A 6,886-nucleotide genomic window follows, 5' to 3' on the forward strand; every position below is an offset into this window, starting at 1 on the left:
AGCCAAGGTCTGGCTTCTCAGGGTTTCCTTTAATTCTTTCAATTCCTCCTCATTCTTGTCATATATTTACCTTCTTCTTTAAATTAGCTAGAATAGGTTTCATCTGAGTTCGGCCAACGGCCTCCAATCCATATCTATAATACATAAAAAATTCCCCTGAATTGCAACTAATTACACGAGTGTCAAGGGTCCAACAAGATGCTAAGATGTTCAAGTGGAAAAACATCAGCGAGACTCAATTCTATAAGAAAATAGGTGATCTGCCTCTGACTACTGCAGCAAAAATATTTTATAATAAAATTACCAGTCAAAGCTAGCTTCCCTGTAACAATCAGTATAGAAAGTGTCTTATTTTCACTAACCTGTCTTGTAGGTCTGGAATAAAAAGTGCACATCCTTTCTATTCTCTCGAGGTCTCCTAGTATAGTAAAAGCTAAAATTTTACTCACCCTCAGTTGTCAACAGACTAACTGCCTCAAATACAAACTTCAGATCGAGCCCCAAATATATTTCAGTAAATTGAAAGCAGTATCTATATTCCAAAAACACTTAAAAATCTAGGAAAAGAAGATGCAAATTTGTAAAGTATATAGTGGATTAGTAATATACTCAGAGAAAACTTAAAACAAGGTGATACTTACTTCCATTCAAGCCATTTATACTTTTAACCAACCAGAGTGTTGGCATTTTATAAATATTACCTTGTGCTCTTATTCATTCACTCATCAAGTATTTATCGAATATCAACGTGGACGAGAAATTGCTTCAGCTCCGAACAAAAGGGACAAGAAATGCCTGCTCTCATGAAGATCGTGGGGCATTGTAAGAAAACTGTTCATGTGTTTGATCATGATGAGTCTATGGGGGCAAAAGTAGGAAAGGAGAAACACGTCACAGAAAAGCCAAGGAGAGCTTCTGTGGAAAGGACTTTTGATCCAAGATCTGAACAAAGGCAGAGGAAGAGACCCGTGGGAATATTTGACACAAAAACAAAGAACATGCATTTTATCACCATTTGCCTTGTTAAAATCTTCTCCCAGCACTGATCATCAGGGCCATTGCAGAAAGCACTTGAGGGAGATCCTGAAAGGGAATAGCAACTGGAAAGGCCCTGAGGTCACAGAGGGTTTGATGTCTTCCAAGGGGGGAGAAAAGAGTTCAGGTGGGAAGTTAGTGAGGATGGCATTTTAGTCGAGCAGAAGGAACAGTGTGTGACATTAAGTTGGAACAGAGGGACGCTCTACTTAGGACAGGGCTTCGGGGGTCTTGCCGGAATACTGTACTGTGTTGTACGTGAGAAGTCATGCGAAGACTTTTGAGCGGGGAACTGCTATAAACAAATTGGTATCTTCAAACGGTCACTCTTGGACGTTCAGGAATTAGAAATGAGAAGGCGAAGAAACAGCACAACCACTTAGAGATTGTTCTGTTTAAATCAGATTTGCTCGGGCTCCTGTTGAAAATGTAGTTGTAAGGAAAAATGGACCCAAACGTCCTTTCTGAGAAACAGCTGATTCTAATTCAGCTTAAATGTGTCCGAGAGGTCTTTACTCAGGACATTTAAAAGTCCCCAGACAGATGCCAAACCATTTTCTATTAAAATAGGGTCTGGACTCTCTATCCTCCTAGCACTTATCACCATCTCTCTCTCTCTCTCTCTCTTTTTTTTTTTTACCATTTACCTCCTTTCACCATAATGCAGGTGCTAGGAGGGTGGGACCGCCTTTCGTATTAATTCTTTTAGTTGATAGATATTATTTTACAGTAATTTTAAGTTTACAGGAAAATCAAACATAAAGCACAGAAAGTTCTCAATATATCCTCCTACACACGTCTGACATTAGTGCAAGCTGTCATGCATCTGCGCAGTACATTTGTTACCCTGATGAGCCAAGCCTGGATCATTATTATGAGCCATAGTCCAAAGTTTACGTTAGGGCTCACTCTTTACATTTGTGCATTGGATGAGTTTTGAGAAATGTATGATGGCTTGTATCCACATTCACCATTACGGTATCCTACCATACAGAATCATCACACTCTACGGAGTCCCACCTGTTCATCTCCCTTCCTCCCTCCACCTCTTCTCCTAGGGCAACCACTGATCTTTTTAGAATTTTCATAATTTTGTGTTTTGCAGATGTCGTTTAGTCTGAGTCATATGATAGGTACCCTTTTCAGACTGGCTTCCTTCACTTACCACTATGATAAATCATTTACTGCTATTGCTGAAAAATATTACATTATATGGATATACCACAGTTTGTTTATCCCATTCTCTATTAATGGACACCTTAGATGCCTCTAAGTCTCAGTACTTGTGGATAAATATGCTATAAACATTTGTGTGCAGTTTTGATGTGAACACAGATTTTCCACTCACTTGGGTAAATACCAAGGAGCGTAATCATTGGATAATATGCTGGGAGTATATTTAATTTTGTGAGAATTCAAGAAACTACCAACTCTCTTCCAAAGTTTTTTGAGCCTCTTTCCAGCAATGAACAAGAATTCCTATTGTTCCGTATCCTTGCCCGTTTTTGATATTGTCATTTTTTTTAAGCCATTCTACTAGGTGTGTAGTAGTATCTCATCAGTGTTTTCCTTTAAAAAAAAAGAATTTATTTATTCATGAGAGACACAGAGAAAAAGAGGCAGAGACACAGGCAGAGGGAGAAGCAGGCTCCCTGTGAGAAGCCCGATACAGGACCAGGACCCTGGGGTCACCCTGAGCTAAAGGCAGATGCCCAACTGCTGAGCCACCCAAGCGTCCCTCCTCATTGTTTCCATATTCACTTTTGAATCCCCAGTATCTAGAAGAAAATCTGGAAGAGAAGGGTTGTGTGTGCGTATTTTAGAGAGAAAGAGAGAGAGAGAGATCGCTTCTCGGCCTTTTGGATAAGATCATGTGTAGTATCTGTTCTTATCAGTTTAATATCTGATACGTCCTCTATCCGAGGACAATATATTAAATGGATTTTTGGAGCAGGGAGATGGAATAGGAGCTTGCTCCATCCACTCCGCGCATCGACCTGGTATTGCAGTACTTCCAGGAACGGTGCACAAAAAAAAAGAAAGAAAGAAAGAAAGAAAGAGAGAGAGAGAGAGAGAGAGAGAAAGAGAAAAGGGGTCTAAAAAAACTAGCAAAACTAAAATTCAGGTACATTGCCCACAAATCAATGGCTTTCATGTAAACAGCGGAGTATAGTAAATAGAAGTACCAAGGATTTGGACATAAAGTACACGATTGTATTGAGGAGAATAAAATAATATTTGAGTAACGAACAAGCATATAGAATCTTTAGATTAGGACAACTAAAAGTTTCAGAGAATTCCCAAAATAAATTTAAAAGATAAATCTTTTTAATAAAAATAAGGAGAAGGTTTTTTAATGTTATTATTTTTTTTTACACTGACATAGCAATTAGAATCAACTGAAAGACTACATCAGGGAACGAATATCCTAACGAACACTGTAAACCAGTTGCTCCACATCAAGCAACACTGCATTTCTTGAAGGGAAGATATCTTCATCTCTCTTTTCCGATTGCTGCTTCTTCAAAGCCTGCAGTGAGTCTCATCTGCTTCCGCCACGCCATCAAAGTAAATCTCACTTTCTACCCAATTTTGAAGCATCGTTTTGGCACTGCAATTATTTTGCCCAAAATATCCCTTTATCGAACTTAAAATTTATTTAGCTTCATCCAGTTCTGCTTTGAAACAGTTTTCTTTCATAAGTAACACTCCTGGTTCAAGACACTTGCCAAGCAACTAGCACTTCCCACGCAGAGGCGCACATACTAGAAAGTGTTACAGTCGAAATCAGAGACCCTGTCTCCGAACAATAGGGACAACTTTTAGGAAGACGGTCCATGAGAGCTGCAGTGAGCTGTGCAGAAAAGCGTTTGGACCCGAGCCTGACTCTCCCGAACTTCCCACATGCTGCCCCCGTGTACAGCCTGTTTTGTTAATCAAGGACAGAAACTCCATTTGTAGAAATCATCTATCAAGAAGTTATATATTAGGATTATTTGCCTTCCAGGGATCCTTTCATACAATTCCAACAAAAGGAAAATGTCATCGTGCCAAGGCCTTGACTGGGCCAGGCAAACCCAACAGCAGCTGCTTCCTGACCCACATCTGTGTCTAATAATTCATGCCTGACTTTGATGTAGTCATTGGCAAGTTAACATTTTCCAAAATCCAGGGTCTCAACTGAGAATAAAGTTTCACGCTTTGTATTTTTAAGAACTTAACCCATTTCCCCCACTTAAACTCCCTTATCTCTCCTAATGCAATGACATATGCCTAAAAGGGTTCGGGGCATCCCTGGTGCTGACATACATCATTTGTGCAGGTAATTCACATGCCCTCGAGCCCTTCTGGGTTCCATTTGTCTCTGAGCACTCACAGAAGTTTATAATCTGTTCTTTCCTTTTTTTTTTTCCTAAGATTTTATTTATTTATTCATGAGAGACACACAGACACAGGCAGAGGGAGAAGCAGGCTCCCTGCGGGGAGCCCGATGTGGGTCTTGATCCCAGGATCCCAGGATCATGCCCTGAGCCAAGGGCAGACGCTCGACCATTGAGTCCCCCAGGCATCCCTATAAATTTGTTCTTTTAGCAGTTTACCCTGCTAGCTCTACCCTAGTGAGTCACATTTTATGACTACATGCCTTTATTCAAATGATCGACTCTTGCATAAACGTCCTGTCATCCACAAATAGAGTATCATCTCAAGTTCCTCATTCATGGATTCATTCAGGGAACTTTACTGAAAGCCGAGAATTTCTCAGACACTACAATGCACTAGGGATAAAAAAGTTAAGTTATTCTTATTCCTAAATCCATGTCAAGCAGAAGAAGAACATATTAAAATTAATATTACCCAAATAACCATAACATGAGAACAATAGCTGTAGTTTCTTGCATTTCATAGAAGATAGGTCACGGATGGGCAGTAGAGACCAGAATTTCAACCTTGGTTTTCCAGGATCAAAGATGGTTCCCCAGTTCCTCTGAGCTCTGCTTGTCATTCAGTGAACAGTGAGAAAGGAGAGCTGCCAGTGTGCAGGATACATGAGAGGGATGGTCAAGAGCAGGACATGAAGGGGCCCCTGGGTGGCTCCATTGGTTGAGCATCGGACTCTTGATTTCAGCTCAGGTCATGATCTCGGGGTCCTGGGATCCAGCCCTGGGTCAGGCTCCCTGCTCAGTGGGGAGTCTGCTCATCTCCATCTCCCTTTGCCCCTCTCCCTGCTCATACATGCTCCTCCTCTCTCTAAAATAAACAAATAAATCTTTAAAAATAAAAAAAAAAGAGTGAGACATGGAGCGGTTGCAGTCCTTATTGGAAGTTTCTCATATGTGCGGTGCATATTTTAGATCTATTTGTTTCTCAGTGATTTCTGTCTATTTTTATTTATCTCCACATTTATGTTTTTATTGCACTGCACTTTCATCCCCCTTTCCAACATAAAATACAATATTATACATGTAAGGTTGCTGTAAAATGTTGACTAAAACAAGGTCATCAAAATGGGCCACTGCAAATCTCACTGTTGATCCTATTCAGAAATTATTTTCTTTAATTAAAATTGTTAAGTATTATCCCAACCGTATAGCATTCTAGTCTTTATTTCTCCATTCTACATATAAGACATGTGCAAGAAGACTTGTCAAGTCGTTTGCTTTCAACTTTGACATTCCCCTTGGTTTGTTTATCGGTCAATAAAAGACAAGCTCGGTGATTATCATCTTCTCGTTTTACTCCCATAAAGTACTTCTTCACTATCGCTTAGCGCTCAAGCTCTGTGAGGCGTTTTGTGTTTGAGTCAATGCCGTACCGCGTCCTGAAAGGGCGTCTAACATAAAGCAGGTACGGTTGCCTGAAAGAAATGAAGTAAATGAAACCCGCAATAAATTTATTCCAGAGCACAAAACACTAGCTGATCCAATGTTACTGGAATATACCTTCCTGTTCATTTTGAAAATCAGAGTTACACGATCTGGAAGGCTCTGTCAGAGGCCTAAGAGGTAATCCCAGATTTGGATTGCAGATGATATGGAAGCTGAGTAGATGATACGAACCCTGTTGAAGAAGACTTGGCGCTAGTAGACAAGCCAAGAACATTCAGGCCTTTCTCCTTGCTCCCAGCTGTGAGGCCAGTCTCAGTAATAATGACAGACCTCGTTTCCCCGTCGTGGATCCACAGAGGCGAATCACGTTTGTCCTCTTCACATCTGGAGATTCAAAGCAAAGCTCTTCATGGGGTTGAAATGAACAAAACAAAATAAGAAAAAAAGCCAAAAGCCCCACCTTCAATCAGGCTTCTCCTCAGTTCTTGATACGAGTAACTGGAGTCATCAGTCACACTGTGGCTGATGCTAGATGACACACCAGGGCTTCTCTTCTTCCTTGGCAAAGTAAAGTCAGAGTCAAGTTGTCCTAAATCATCATATAAACAAGAAATGTGTGCACTCAACCACCGTAATCTGTAATGAGGGTTCCAACCATTTCATTGCTTCAGCGGAAGTAGATGTCCATTTCCCACTGGCCGCTGCCCTAAAGGTTGCTGTGTCCAAAATGAATCCTTCTCTCTTTTTGGCAAATTTGACTGTGGCATCATTGGATGCTAACACGTTTCACAACTAATCTTGTGAACAAGAATAAGATTCTGCTGATTTTCCTAAGACAGTCACTAGAGAAATGATGTTTGTTGTCTCTTGTTCATTTCTAATGGAGAAATAATATCATCAAGAAACTCTCTCTATATTCTCCCACTTGCTGGGGTCTTTCTAATTTGCAAAGATCATTACAAGCACTGATTGTGGTTGGAATTCATATTTCCAGGCACTCTTGGTGACTGAGGATATAGTTAATC

At 40.4% G+C, this 6,886-nt stretch overlaps 1 non-coding gene across 1 annotated transcript; it reads left to right on the top strand.

Annotated features, from left to right (window-relative positions):
- Positions 1 to 2,878: 2,878 nt before the first annotated feature.
- LOC119871713 lies at positions 2,879 to 3,069 on the top strand. The gene has a single exon (XR_005358704.1). It is a non-coding gene; the product is annotated as a U2 spliceosomal RNA (small nuclear RNA).
- The last annotated feature ends 3,817 nt before the right edge of the window (positions 3,070 to 6,886 follow it).

Source organism: Canis lupus, chromosome 4 (assembly GCF_011100685.1).
Source record: "Canis lupus familiaris isolate Mischka breed German Shepherd chromosome 4, alternate assembly UU_Cfam_GSD_1.0, whole genome shotgun sequence".
Taxonomy (NCBI): Eukaryota; Metazoa; Chordata; class Mammalia; order Carnivora; family Canidae; genus Canis; species Canis lupus.